Source organism: Corapipo altera, unplaced genomic scaffold (genome assembly GCF_003945725.1).
Source record: "Corapipo altera isolate COAL_440 unplaced genomic scaffold, ASM394572v1 48b, whole genome shotgun sequence".
Lineage (NCBI taxonomy): Eukaryota > Metazoa > Chordata > Aves > Passeriformes > Pipridae > Corapipo > Corapipo altera.
This window is the reverse complement of record NW_020884884.1, coordinates 17,209,246-17,224,266: the sequence shown is the minus strand read 5'-3', so window position 1 is coordinate 17,224,266 and position 15,021 is coordinate 17,209,246. Positions and strand designations below refer to the sequence as shown.

Below are 15,021 nucleotides of genomic sequence, written 5' to 3'. Positions count from 1 at the left end.
GCTGAGAAATACAATGTTCTGGTCTTATCTTGCTTTTTTTGTGGAGGCTCTGCTAGCAAAAAAAGTTCTTATGTTTTCAGAGCTCTAATCCTTTTTTCCACTGACTTTCTTCAATGCAGACTGGATATTAGAAGCTGAAGTTGTCCAGGCCCTGTGCACATAAGGATCTCAATTCAGATTAGTAGTTATTTTGAGCTTCGTATACCTACTCCTTCAAAGCAGACAATTTGGAATGGGTTGCCCAGGGAAGTGGTGGATTCTCCGTCCCTAGAGGTTTTCAAGATGAGATTGGATGTGGCACTTAGTGCCATGGTCTAGTAACCATGGCGGTAGTGGATCAAGGGTTGGATTTGATGATCTCAGAGGTCCCTTCCAACCTGACTGATTCTATGAATTGTGGTGCTCTAATCCACCGTGGTTCTTTCTCCAGATACTGCACTGCCTTAGTTTCATCAGGCCTGAGGAGAACCTGGAATGTCAGGGTAGGATGAAAAGCAGTGGCTAAAGGTAGACAAGGAGGGAAAAGCTTGACAGAAAATGCTGAAACTTTGCAGATTTACTATTGGTAATGAGCACAAGTGAAAAAAAATAAACTTGAAAAAGATGTATTTTGAAATACATATATCTAAATGTAAACTGGATAAATAGTGAAATATTTATACTTTTTCAGTTCTGGGTGAACTCTCTGTTGTGAGAATTATCTTCTGATTTGTAAAGTCAATGGTAGTACTGAGAATTTATCAGCCTGTTAAGAGAAAATGTATCATTAGCAAAAATCATAAGACACTTACTACGTCCATTGTTCCTGAAAAATTAATGATTTGGAGAGCAAGTTATATGGCTGGATGAGCTCAATGGTTTTCTATTTATTAATTCTGATGATCCCACATTAAAAGTTCATTTGGCAGCACTATAAATAAGGAGTTGGGTTGGGTTTTGCCTTGTTTCTTTCTCTAGAAATAGATTTATTGCTAATAAGCATCACCGAGGGAGGTGAATAATGTCTTTTGTTTCAATAGTCATTCAGCAACACAACTGCTTATTACTAGCTCAGTGAGTCAGTGTTTTCAGAAATTACTAACAATTTTATATGCCTCCATTTCTGGCTACCCAATTTGAGAGGCCATAAAAAGGCCTCTGTGGGGGGTGGTTTGTGGTTTAGTGATTTGGTTTTTTCCCCTCCTCGTTTGTTTGGCTTTTTTTGTTAGTGGGTTTTTTTTCCCTTTTTTTTTTCCCCTTCTAGAAATCTGGATGTCGAATACTTAGTGCATGTAAAATTCAAGAGAATCCATCTCCTTCAGTGCTGCAAAGGGGCTAAGAGGCAGTTCTAAAATGTATTGATGACTTTTCCATGCTCTGAGATGATAGAGAAGGACACTTGATTCTTCAACTTTACAATAACTTCCATGAAATATTTAATGTTCATCTGATGATTTATTCTTCTCTGCATAATGCATTCTAATAAAATGGCTTGGTAAATTATTTACATTGTGCTGCTGCTGATATTTCTCTCCAAGTGCTTTCCAGCAGTAGTTGTTTCTGCTTTTTACCAGGAGAGACTTTAAAAGGCACATCTTGTCAAGAAAACAGAATTATAACTTGTCTTATTTCTATCTGTGTGCTTTATAATGTGTGTGCTGGGTAGAAAATACTAATGAGGCAAGAAAAGAGGGACTTAAAATCACCTGGGAGACCCATGCTCGGGAATGAGAATAAAGCCCCAGACTTTGCTGGGGCTTGTGAGTGTGGCTCTGAGGGCTTCTGACGGCTATGTTGGCAGGATGAATATATGAAAAGGGCATTTTAGAGAGGTTTTTGAAGCAGCATCAGCATAGAGTGAAGAACAGTAAAGGACCTAAGCGAGATGCCTGAGGGTGATGATCCAGCACCACTGCAGAACACTGAACAGCTTGCAAGGTGGTTGTGGGTATGCTTTTACTCCTGTAATCTTGTTTTAATAGGGTGTATGTCTGACAGCCAGTAGTGAACATGGCAGCAGTGGCAAAGGAGGGACGGAGACTGCCAGTTCTTCCTAGGGAAAAGAAGGTCTTCAAGTCTTTAGGTCTCATGTTGGTGATCTCCCTGGCTGCCTGAAAACATGCTCAAGTAAACATAGGAAAAGGAGATCTGCTAATGCTGACCTTCCATCAAAGGCTCCCCTTGCTGAGTCTGTTGCTTCCTCTCAGAGCATGAGGTAGGAGAGCAGAACAGCCCTTCTGCCTCCTGCAGAAGCTGACTGTCTTCTCTCTGTGACAGCTGAATTATTGTGCTACTCTTGTAGTGCAGTGGGGACCAGCATTTCCAAATTCATAGGAGGGAGAGGAGCAGGCTAATGTTTACATTTCTCTCGATCAGTCTTTGAAAAACAGCACTTCTAAAAGGGAAGAGTGATTCTCAGTTCCTAACCATTTGTCCAGCAAAGGTCAAAAGACATTCTTAAATGTCTTAACTTCCTAGATAGGATTAACTGGGATAGCCAGGTGTTAAGGTGACCAATCGTAAATTATACTAACAAACAACCTGAAAATTTTATTTCAGGAGTGAAGTGCTAGGGCCTGAGATAGGCCAGAACTGACTTACAGATGAATGCTGTACTGTCCCTATTTGATATAGAAAAATAGGTGAACTTTATACATAGATTAGCTAGACTGCTTATGCTAAGTATTATTATGTCAAACCATATACTTAAGAAATCTTTTGCCAAATTTTGTCTGTTAAACCAGATGCTTGAGAAGTTGTGCTATACTATTGTGATTGTCTGCAAGATATTTTGGGGACCTTTAGAGGACCTTGCCCAACCGAGGCCTGGACTCTGGCCATGCCCTGGCCCTGGGTGGTCGGGAAGACTATCACCAGATGTTTCCGCGTTACAAAATATGTAACGTGCTCTGACTTGCCAATTTGACCCTATGAAAGGCAGACGGACCTCCTCACAGCAAAGATGTACTACAAGTAGATGCACTGTGTAGGATTTCCCCATCCCATTGCTGGGACTCAGGACTCCCCACCGAATGAAGTGGTCTGGATGATGGTAATGTATTAATGGGGTAACTGGTGATGTATCTTTTTTAATCACTATTCTTTGCTTGTATAGTAATGATTAGATGCATTACCTTGCTTAGTTTGTTGCCTAAATGGTGCGCGTGCTAAGCTTATTGCCATATTAAATGCATTATTTTGTTTTTGTGTTGTCTTAATACTGCTAAAAAAGTAAGACCATTCCCTCTATTGGTGTCTGTGTCCTCTCTATTGCCCATCAATTGGCAAAACAAGGAGATAAATCACAGGGAAAAGACCCTTGTAAATGCTTTGTAATATGTGCTATCAAAACCATAAGGGAATTTGGTTTTTTAGCTTTCTCAAGAACTGCAATTTAGTCCTACACAAATTTAGATTATTCACTGCAGTGTGTTATACTAGGAAATAGATTTCCCGCCTCCTCTTTTGGTAGGGGAAGAGGAAATAAAGTCCCTGTGCACAGTGGAGGACTTCTCTTGGGTTGCAAGGATGTGCTGTGCAGTCTAGAATCTAACTCAGGGCATCCCCTGAGAAGAACAAGATAGATTATTCTCTCAGAAACAGTGGCAAAAATTAGGAATAATCTCAGTCAGTTGACTTGCATCGGTATGAGAAAAGAACAAGGACCAACCAGTAAGGCTGATTAGGTAGTTTAACTGCTGAGTTGACTTAGATTCACTTGCTGACAGGTCTCTTAACTGCTGATGCTCAAAGCTGTAGTAATATATTTTGGGACAAGATATACTCCATTTTGTGAGGTACAACTACTCCAAGGATAAAAATTGTGCAGTGGTTTGTAGGAGATAAGGTGTAACAATATCTGACCCCTGTTACCTGTATGGCACCTGGATGCCTGTACATGCTTATTGACTCAGTCCAACAGTCAGAATAATCCTGCTGACTTTCAACACAGCAGACCATGCCCACAACTGAGAGGAATGCTCTTGTTTATTTTTATGCTTTATAATAAACCAGCAACAACATATTGCTGCAATTTTTTTTAAACTTTGGAAAGCCTGAGTGACATGTTAGGGTTCAACTGTGCTGCAGACCTTGGAAACTTTCAAACACGTAGCCCTTTTGGTCACCACTGGCAGTATTATGGGGCAGAAGCCTTCCGAGAGTGCAGCTTGGAGACTTCATCAATGGTCTTATTGCTCAGCTGGGGGCTTCAGATACATTCCTAACAATTTCTGTGCTAAGCCAGTTGCCCCTGGCTTAGCCATATCAGAGGCATACCACATATCTGAGAATCTCACATTAGACTCATTTAAATAAACAAATGTATAGGGCAGTGAGGGATAGGGAGAGCACTGCAATTTTTTTCAAAGGCTTTTGGCATGAGTTGAAGTGCTTCTTTATTCTTTCTAAGAGAATCCAGACTTGTTGCTTTAGGTCTCTCATGAGTTCTCTGTGCAAGGCTCTTGTGAAATTCCGTTATGCATTTAGAAATATTCAGGCTTTCAAATTCTGTACATCCATGGCACCCTTTCAGATCTCTGTGTGATGAAAAAAAGCTGACAATAGACTGATCTTTATCTCATGGCCTTTATATATAATGCAATATTTATATTCTTAAATAGCTTGCAAGACAAGGAAAATTAATTGTTCTTGTACATCAGTGATCATTGCTCCTATCAGTGCCCACCCAAGTCAAACACTCTTGTAAACAGAAAACCAATGTCGACAAACAACTGACCCATACCTGCATGTTGCTTGTATACAGGTCCTCTCTTCTGTGCAGCCACCCATCAAAAACTGAGTTGGCAGTGGTAAATGCTGACAGGTTCAAAGAGCTGTCACAGATATAATCTGCAGGAGGACATCTTTGAATTCACTTGTACATCTTACAGAGGTGATCATGAACATCACTGGCAGATGATAATAAATAAATTTCTTAATAAATACAAACACATCCTATTCCAGCATTAACTACTGCAAGTCATAGAACTTACTATAGTATTGCTGCAGTACATAAAAATGCTGCAGTCTTGTGTGAGTAGAAACTAAGCAAGAACATGAGTGAGATTTGAGGGTGTATGAAGTCCCAGGAGAAAAAAATGAAATACATCGAAATATGATTTCAAGTTATCTGGGTCTTCTAAGACTATTTCTATTACTTCTTAATTTCCTTTGCTCTTTGTTGGATATTGTTTCCTTATCTGGTATTCTCTCAATTATTAAAACCCAATTACTGTTTGTTTGGTTTTTAAAATTAATTATTTAAAATTCAGAATGAAGCATAAGAGATATCAAATAGCTGTGTCCATCACAAATTTTTTTGTACCTTATTAAAATTCCCATCAGTTTCTCATACAACTGCTAGCCATCTCATTTTCTTCAGAGGAATTAATTTCAAGACTTGTGCATTTGTATATGAGATGGAGAAAATCTATTTCTACAGTTCTGTGTGCTATGAGCACCATTAGACTTGTCCTTTGGTTGAGGGAACTTTGGCATGATTTTATTCTGTGTGGCTGTTCAGGTCACTGCGACATTCAGAAATGGGCCTGATTTGCATTAGAATATTTAATTTGCAGTGCTGTGTCAAGAGAAGAGAATTAAAACTTCAGCAGAACTCTTTTCTTGCATGTCTTCATGAATTATTTTGTTGTAAGAGTCAATGTGGCCATACTGTTATCCACTGGCTCAGGATATGCGGTAGATTTTTTGGGGGCTAGTGTCTTGGTGATGCTTGGATTTTTTTGCCCTGGAGGCCCATGAGAAATAGTATTATAAATTTCTTCTGAAAGCATAAAAAAGTTAGACTTTCATATCCATGTTATTATTGTCATATATTTCCTACTTAATGTTGGACCAATTTTTAAAGGGTGTTTTGATTTCCAACGCTTCTCTAATGCTTGCTGACTGGGCTGACATCACACCATGCAGTGAACAGCAAGGTTCCCTATGTCTCCAGAGGGATGCCAAGTTCTGCTCCTAAAATATAAGTTTCTTTCAAAACAAAATGAGATTGTAAACCTTCCTCAGGAAAGCAGTCTCATGTCTGGCAGGAAGGTGAGGTCAGATGCCAGCCATGGTAGTACAGGTGCTGCTGCAGGACTCTGACACAAGCAGCACTGAGCTTAAGCACACATGTGCACACCCTGCTTCTGGCTGAGGAGCACTGTCTGTGGAGTAAATTCCTAGATATGGAGGCAGGGCTAGAATGTGTCCTCTAATACTTTCCAGGTTTCTCAGTGTTGTTGCTGGAGTCGAATTTGTTTGTCCCAAGTGGGAGGTACCCAGGCTGCATATGCTGTAGAAGAGAGAGTTAGGGGGAAAGGGCAGTTGTTCGGGTGGACACTAAAAATAAGAGGCCTGTAGGTAGAATGAGGCTTGTTGGACCTACTTCTCTATGTCAGGAAAATGAGGAAATAAGTGAACTTTGCTCTGGGAAAGGCCATTCCCTCATCCTCTGCACAAGAGCTGCTACTGTCCCATCTGCCACCCAGTGGCAGCTAATATGACTTCCAAAAGTTCTTGGTGGAGAAGTCAGCATCCCTCTGGAGACACAGGGAACCATACTATACACTGCATGGTGTAATGTCAGTCCACCAAGCAGGTATCACAGAAGCACTGGAAACCAGAATGCCATTTAAAATTGGTCCACCATTAAAAAGGAAAGAGAGGTGATGATAATATGGATATGCAAATCTAAACTTGAATGCATTTACGAATTGTTAGCTCCATTGCCTCTTGGGGCGGAAGGAGTCCCAGGGAATTCCTGTGCTGACTAGTTACTGACTAGTCTATTCTTTGTACTTTACAAGCTACTGGAGACCTCGAGATTGAAAGTTGAGAGCAGGAAAATAGGTTTTGTTGTTGAAGAGTCAAAGGATACTTTCAAAAATACATTGGCACCTAGTTACCTCTGGAAATTTGAAGTAGGTGGCATTTGCATATTTATGTGCTTCTGAGTGTTAACCATTGTGTAGAATTTTCAAAGAACACTTAATGTGCATCAATAGGTTCTTCTGTTCTGTCATTACCAAAGCAACTGATTTGAGATTCATAGCGTGGATACTTAAGAACCTCAGAAACTGTAAAACTTACTTTTCTGGATCCCAGTCTAGTATCTTCTCTGTAAAAATATGCCTTCTCAATATTTTTCTTGTGTCTGCAATAGCTTTTGATTTATTTGACTGATTTCTCAAGGTTGCTAATTCTTCGGTTCAAAAAACCTCATTTTCCTTGATGCCATTATGCTGATATATTAGCAGAATAGAATGTGTTGACAGTCAGCTGTTGCATTCATTACTAACTTGCTTTAGCTGCTTGTCCATTTCTAAAACTTTCCTTTTGTAATGTGTTACATTAATTTTTCTTATAAGCTAAAGCTTGTAATGATGAAGGTAGGCTGGAGTGGGAGCTGATGGTCTGCAAGAACTTACAAAGCATATGGGCAGCTGTTGGGAAAATGTGTAAATGTGTGTCTTGTTCAATGGTTGACCTTAAGCATTTATTTATTTTTTTTTTTAATTTAATGTATTTTTTTATTACTCAATTTAAACTTCTTAACCTACACATGAAAGAGGAATCACATTTGCTTGAGGGGACCACTAACAGTATGGATTGCTTTAAAATTGTTTTTCATTGGAGTATTATTAAAGGCGAAACCTAGCATAAAGGATTTGAATTAAGGACATTTAACAGCAGGAACATTGCAGAGAGTCAGGGAGGAAAAGGCATTTCTAATATAAATGATGATGGGCAGGGTATTTTGCATGTAGACAGTGCCACTAATTAACAACTGCGAGGTGGCCCAGGACCGGGACTGAGCTCAGAGGAAGACAAAAGTCCAGATGGCAGGCTGTGATTGGGAAGTGTGGAGCGTCAGACTGTGTTACAAGGTTATTGCAAGGTGAGAACAGGGATTTTTTTTTTTCTTTCTTTTTGTTAGAGCAAATGCTCTAAGAGACACTTCATGGGGTCGTGATGATCTGCTGCACAGATAGACCTAGCTTTAGAGCTAAGTATACCTCCCATTTTTCTCCCAGGGTTTTGCGACAGAAATGTTGCCTGGGAGATATTTAACTGCTGGAAAAGAGAAGCGAAAACTGTCACATGGAAGGAAATGTAAAAGCAAATATTTCATTTACCTTGTGTGCTAGGCATTTAGCTGAAGAGTTCATAGTCTAGGGGTGATATCATTAATCCCTTTGTGGAAGTGCAAAGAAACGTGTCAGCCCAGGAGGCCTGGGAGAGTGTTAGAGAATGGAGGGTGATGCAGAGGCCAAGGTGCTCCCTCCCATGGGCATGGGAGCTGTGTCTTCTGGGACAGTGAGCAACATTTGTTCTTTACTTCACCTCTGCAAAGCTTTTTCATCTTATTGTAGCATGTATCATGTATGCCTTGTTCATCTCTCTGGGCCTAATGTATCTCAGTACTTTTCTTTCAAGCGCTGCATTTCTTAGGTAAGTAATCCCATGTGTTTTGACAGCATCATCGCTTTGAGAAGTATCTGGCACTACATGGAATACCTGCAGAACGGAGCCATAGAATAGGACATAATTAGGATGACACACATCATATGCCAATACTCAGTGAAATGTTGAGGTCTCATAAGTCTAATTTTTCATGACATATATCAGTTTTTGACATAAGGTCAAAAAACTTTTGAGAAAAGATGAAACATTACTGATTAGTGTGTGGGGCAGTCAAATTTCAATAACAAAATTCTTCTTCACACAATCTCTGTTTTGGATGCAAAATATGAATGCATAGCAACCAGAAAGACAGACTCAGACTATATCCTGTTGCTAATACCACTTGACATGGTTTACAGGTAGATGTTTCATCCCTTAAACTGATCATAGAAGGGTGTCTGTTAATGGTTTTGTCCTATCTAATACTTGATTGGAGTCTCCAAATGTGAAGTAAATCTTCTCAGGCCATATTGAATTTCAGATTAAAATCTGGTTTTAGTTTATCTTTTGTGATGCCTTAATAAGATGTGACTTCCAGACTTAAGGCTGGAGATACATTTTTTTTTTCTGATGTTTAGGGTCTATATTTACTGTTCAGCTTCAGTCTGTTAAGAGGAGAAACTTGCACTGCAAATTCAGGCCTGGGCTACTAGTTGAGGACAAACTTTAATACCTGTATGTATATTACATAAGAATAATTCATAATGTACAGTATGAGACAAATGCTCTTGCTTACGATTGGAAGAATGTTTGTGAACAATTTTTTGTTCTTGTTATATAAATATTTGTTATGTGAAACTAGTTCACCATACGTAAAATGTTGAGCCAAATGTTTGCTATGTGAAAACATTTGCTGTATAGAATCTCAATTAATGTTCTTAGTAAGCATAACCAAAAATGCTGGAAATAACAGCTGCAGGGAATTGATTGAAAATCCACTGAGTATAAAAAGTATAATATCTTAGTACAAATAAACTACGATGCTCAGTTGAGTTACTGACTGAAACTTCTGCCACTCAAAACAATTTTGTATATTTGTGGAAAGCACAAAATGACAGCACTGAATATGTCACTTTTTCTGTTTCATTTTTGCCTTGGTATGAGGCAAGAAAAGGGTTGTGGGGCACATTATGGCAGTCAGTAGAAGGAGCACTAAGTAAGATTCCCAAAGCTCTAGTATGATGTTCTAGTGATGATGAAAAATGTCCTTCTATGCAATTTTGGATTAAATTGACATTGAATCATTCACTTTCTATTTCAATATACTTTCTTACAGTAGTAATTTCCTGGATTTTACTGTATGAGAGGCAGCTGCCAGCTTTTCTGTTCTCTATGTGAAGACAGAAATGTTGTAGTCTGACAGAGCTGACAATGACACTACATAGACTAAAACTTTCTGTAAAATTTATAAAGCTCTGAGTTTAGAATTTAGGGTAGAGTTCAGCAAAAAACCAATACTAAAGATGATCAAGGGCAAATTTCAAATTGCTTGTGAAACACAAACTCTGAATAACTTTTTCTCAGGACTGTTCTGACAGATTTAGTCTTCAAACTTCTAGTTTAATTTAATCAGACAAATTTTTTTTGGTTAAAAACTGTTTCATAATAGAAATAAATGCTGCAATACATGAGGTGTAGTGCTGCAAATTCAGGTATTATATAGGCAGCTTAATGGAGTCCTATGTTGATAAAATTTACTCTTTTCCTCTTTTGTGGACTCGGTCTCTTCATAATCCTTGGGCCTGTATTTCTCCATCCTTACAGTGGTGTAAATTGGGAGTAATACAATAATATCAATGGAAAACTGATGTAAAGCCTCTCAGAGATCTGTATTCAAGCTTTTGCCTTTAATTTCAGCTTCACTTGAATCTTTATAGTAGGTACATAAAACTTTGTTGCACATGAATTGTGTGTACATGTATATTATATATTAAATGCTTTCAGGTAGTAGTGAAATGTTTTGTAATAATTCTTTGTTGGTGATGTAGTAAGAAAATACAAAACAGTAGGAAATTGGACCACCAAAGATTTAAATCTAGGGTTTTTCTACTCTTGCACAGTTGCTACTGTGACTGTGCACCAGGGCATACCTGAGTTAACTTTAAATTATCTGGCTTGGCCAAGAGAGTAGTAGTGTGAGATACCTGCCAAGAGTTTCCTAAGCTTCCAGGAAAGGCGTTTCAGCCTTGTGTTGAGCTTGTTGCTGTAGTTAGCTCAGCCTAGCCTGACCTAAATTTGAGACATTGACTGTGCTGCAGAGGTGGTTTTCGCATCACATGGATGAAAGCGTATAACTTACATGGTATTTTGTTCTCTGTGTCTGATCTGCTGCTTCTGAGGGCTGATGTAAATCCTACTGAGGGGCACACTGAAGCCTAGAGCTGTCAGGGGAAAAAAAATATTTATATGGAAAAGTAAGGGTAGTTCTATCTTAGACATTTTTGCCCCATCTGACTTGCAGGTGCAAGGGACAATGTAGAAAGAGGAGGAGGGAGCTGCTGAAATGTGAAGGTCAGGACATGTAATGGCTGGCCTTCTCCATGTGGTCTCTGGACATGGCAAATTCACTTAAGGTAGTTCAGGGGCCAGGAGTGATGTCTAGCCTCATCTGTGGAGGTGGTCAGAGGGAGGTTCTGAAATGCCCATTGGGGAAGTGAGAGTGCAGGGTTGGAGTATGGGAACAGATGTCGTGAGGAGGGAAGAATGAGACGCTCAATATGAGAATCAGCAAGCTTCGTTTATTGATCACTACTAACAGCTTAATATACACTTTATAATTAGCTCATACATATTGCAAAAGCTAAGCTCATCATTGGTTCTGCTTAAATGTTGACTTCATCTCTTACTCCTTAACATTGTTGACACTTAGATGTTAATTCTGTCTTTCACTCCCTTCCTTTGTTGACACAGGTGGCTTTCAGTTACTTTTTGTTTTGCTAATCACAGTGTCCTGTTTACCAGCCAATTAACACGTACAAGGGCACTGTAACTTCCTTATCTCAGATCTTCTCATGGCCTAGACAGGCTGTGTTCTATACTCTAACAGCTCATCCATAGCTTTAGCTATATCCATATGTCCTTGTCTTGCTAACAAATCCTCTACAAACAGAGACCTTTATTTCTGGTGATGAGAAGAGTAGCCATTTGATAACTTTTCCTAATAGTGATATGGGAGCAGAAGGAGAGAGAAATACCAATTCTGTCTTTGCTTCTGCTAGAAGATATTGTGAATTACTGCTTTATCTCTCCTGAATTAGTCTACCGCTTCCAACTGAAATTGGGTTGGAAATTTTAGATGTATAGCACTCCTGAAGTGAAGGAGCATGTTAGTATGTGCTTCATGTGCAAGACCCTGATTTCTACAAATATATTTATTTCTTTTGGGTTGTAGAAGAGCCTCTTACGTTAAATGTTCTGATATGAATAACAAAGCAGAGTGACCTTTTGCTGTCTGTGCATACCCAAAGGATATAAGACATGCAGTTTATACTGCTAAATATCTGTGAAGTTATATTGTTGCTGGGTTCATTATTAGTAGATCTTTATCTTCTAAAATCAATGGTTCCCTCTGTGAGATTTAAATTTTCCATGCAATCGCTTCCCTGTGGTAAAGAAAGATGCCTGATTTAACAGCGACATTTGCTAGAGGGACTCACCATCAGGTGATTCAGTGTGTCCATTGTTAGTCTTTGCTTTGCTCCCAGGGAGTACTTTTCAATTCAGTTTGCCTCATACTGTGTTTGGCTTGATTTCTTATTGAAAACGAAAATGTTTTGCCCTTAGATTCATCAGAGGCTTTTAAAACCTGAATAGTGAGAAAAAAAATCATTAAGGTTAAAGGCAAGAATAATGTATTTGAGAAAATGGGAGCATTGGAATTTTTCACTCTTCGACTCATGCCAGCAGCTTTTCACTTCATTCTCAACAATATTGTTGTCCTTTGCTGTTTGTCTCTCAAAAATCAGTCATCTGTGGAGCAAGAGAACGAGATGACTGTCTATATATAAAATCATGAAGGTGTCAGATGCAGCCACAGAAGTGCTTGGTAAGATATTTTCAATAGAGGTAGCAGAGTTGGTGTTGTAGCTGGTACTGGGCATTCATTCAAAAGGCTGCCTACACCCCTCTTCTGTTAATGAAAGGCAACGAGAGTCAGAAATGCAGCATTGACGCGGAGGGAGGGCACTTTACCAAAGGGATTGTAATTGCCTGGATGGCAGTGCCAGAAAGCCCAAAGTTACATTTCAAAGTACATAAATACTGACTCATGATACATCTATATTAGCAGTTTAGTTTGGACAGAGGACATGCTTTTAAACTGAGCCTCTTGAATTTTTGCACTTACTGCTTTGGGTTCTCACTGAGGAACAGTCTTGGACTGTGGAAACTGGTGGTAAAACTAAACTGTCAGACCTAAACTCCTGTGTGCAGGAGCACACCTGAATATGCTCCGGCTGCTAATGGACTTCCAGCCTGTGGGGACAGACTACAGCATGTCTGAAGTGCTGCTTCCCCTCTCTGCCTGAGGTATACCCAGTGTGGAAGTGTGCTGCTCAGCACCAAGTGTTCTGCTCTACAGTTGCACTCCAGTTTGCACCATGCTACCCGATGATGCAGATATAGCTGTAAAGCGTCAGCCAAGGGCTTCATCTTGTCTGGCCAGCTTCTTAAAAGTAGTTCTGCTAGTCAGGAGAAGAGATATAGACATGAATCACCCTCTTCTTTAAGGGGGTTCTTGAGATAAGCTGAACCAACCTTAGTGGTCTTCTATTTTTTTTTTCCCCATAGCCTGTAAAGGAAGGCTAACTTTTAGGCATCTTGCATCTAATTACTAGAGTTAAATGAAAAGAATAATGTGCAAAATGGGGAAGAATATATTCTGTAAGAGACTCAAAATTACAAGAGAATAGAGCAAAACCAGCCATGAGAAGATGACTAAGAAGCTCTTATTCTCATAACAATTATTTTAGAAGAATGTGCTATAATATTAACTAAAAAATATTTTTATTGGGTGGCATTAAACTGAGATGTTAAAAGAAGACACTATATATTTGGCTGTGGAAATAATGATAAAAAAAGGAACAAATTTTTTTGTATAAGTGGTACATCATTCAGCAGCTCATCAGGAAGTTATGATTATGGGAGGGTTTTTCTTCAAATCATAGACAATTTGCATGTTCTGTGAGAGGGGAAAAAATGGTAGTTAGATATTGTTTGTTTGGAAGCCATACATGAGATAGTAAAACTCTTCACTAGGAAATGGATGTGTCACTTGACTTAAACCTTTCATTGTCAGTTGGCCAACACATCTGATTGAGTATGGTATGGTGTACTTGCACCATACATGCCTGTGTTTTGTCTCACAGTAAAATAGAGAGGGAATAATTTCACAAGGTACATCTCAAAGATTCTTAATTGCTGCTTTTTTAGCAGATATTTTGATTCAGTGATCAATTTAACTTATTTCCAGAAATGTTCTAAAAATGCATTTAGTTTAGTCTGTTTTGAATGTTTTTGGTAAGTAGGACTATTAATGGACTCTGTTTGGGTCACATATTCTGATATTAAATTTTATCTTTTTTTTGGTTAGCTTGCAAATAACATCTGATAATGCATTACTTTTAACATTTTCAATAAATCTTTTTATTTTTTATGCAGTGGCATTAATGCTAGAAATGCTGAAAGAATAGGTTCTTTAGTCAGGCATTTGCAGAGCTTTTAAAATTGATTCTTTGTATTTTTTTTCATTGTGTCTAGCTTGATTTTTTCTTGTTACATGAGCAAAGATCAGCTCTTTTTAATTCTCAGTCATTTTAATGGGGAATTCAACCTCAATGATGGTTTTAGGTTATCTCTGATATTCTAATGACAACTTAAAGACTCCACTTTCCAGCATGGGTTAAGCAAACACAAAGAAAAACCTTGCAATCTTTCTTTGTGTTGTCTGAAAATCCACTGAGAAAAACTTATCTTTTGATTCCTTGGTTACCACCTGGGGCAACAACAATGTACTCTCTACTGCACTTTCAGCTGCTTATGACAATTACTGTTTGAAACATAAACAGCTCTGGTGAGACAGTGTATTTTTAGCTGGTATCTCCTTTTTCCTCACTGAACAGGAAAAATGTGGGTAGGAGTAAAAGTCAGCAGATACAGTCTTTGCTCTGTTTTGCTTGATATGGAACAGTAAGTCTTGTTTCCTATAGTTGTGTTTAGTGATATGTTTGCTAATGGGCATGAACCGTGATCAACCAATATTTGTTTTAGGCTCACTTGCCTTTTTCCACCCCTCTTTAGTCTAGCTAAGCCACCAAGCCTATTAAGCTGCTGGGCTCTTTCCAGAGTACCAGCAAAGCTGCTACCCACTTCAAACTGATCTGACCATTTTGGGTCACTGACTCTCTCAGTGACTCTCCCATAATAAGTATTAGAGGTAAAATAAAGCAGTAGCAGCAAGATAGTCCTGTATGTGAATTTTATTGTCTCTCATATCTTTGTCTGACGTGAACAGAATGTAGAGTTTTCTTGAGGGTTTGCTGTTGGGAGCAGCTCAGCATTGTGTGACATACTTAT

At 38.8% G+C, this 15,021-nt stretch overlaps 1 long non-coding RNA gene across 1 annotated transcript in view; it reads left to right on the top strand.

Moving 5' to 3' along the window:
• The first annotated feature begins 405 nt into the window (after positions 1 to 405).
• LOC113946334 overlaps positions 406 to 15,021 on the top strand; it is a 32,550-nt gene continuing 17,934 nt past the window's right edge. The window contains exon 1 of the long non-coding RNA XR_003527394.1: positions 406 to 507. This is a non-coding gene — a long non-coding RNA (uncharacterized LOC113946334). The remainder of the gene's footprint in view (positions 508 to 15,021) is intronic.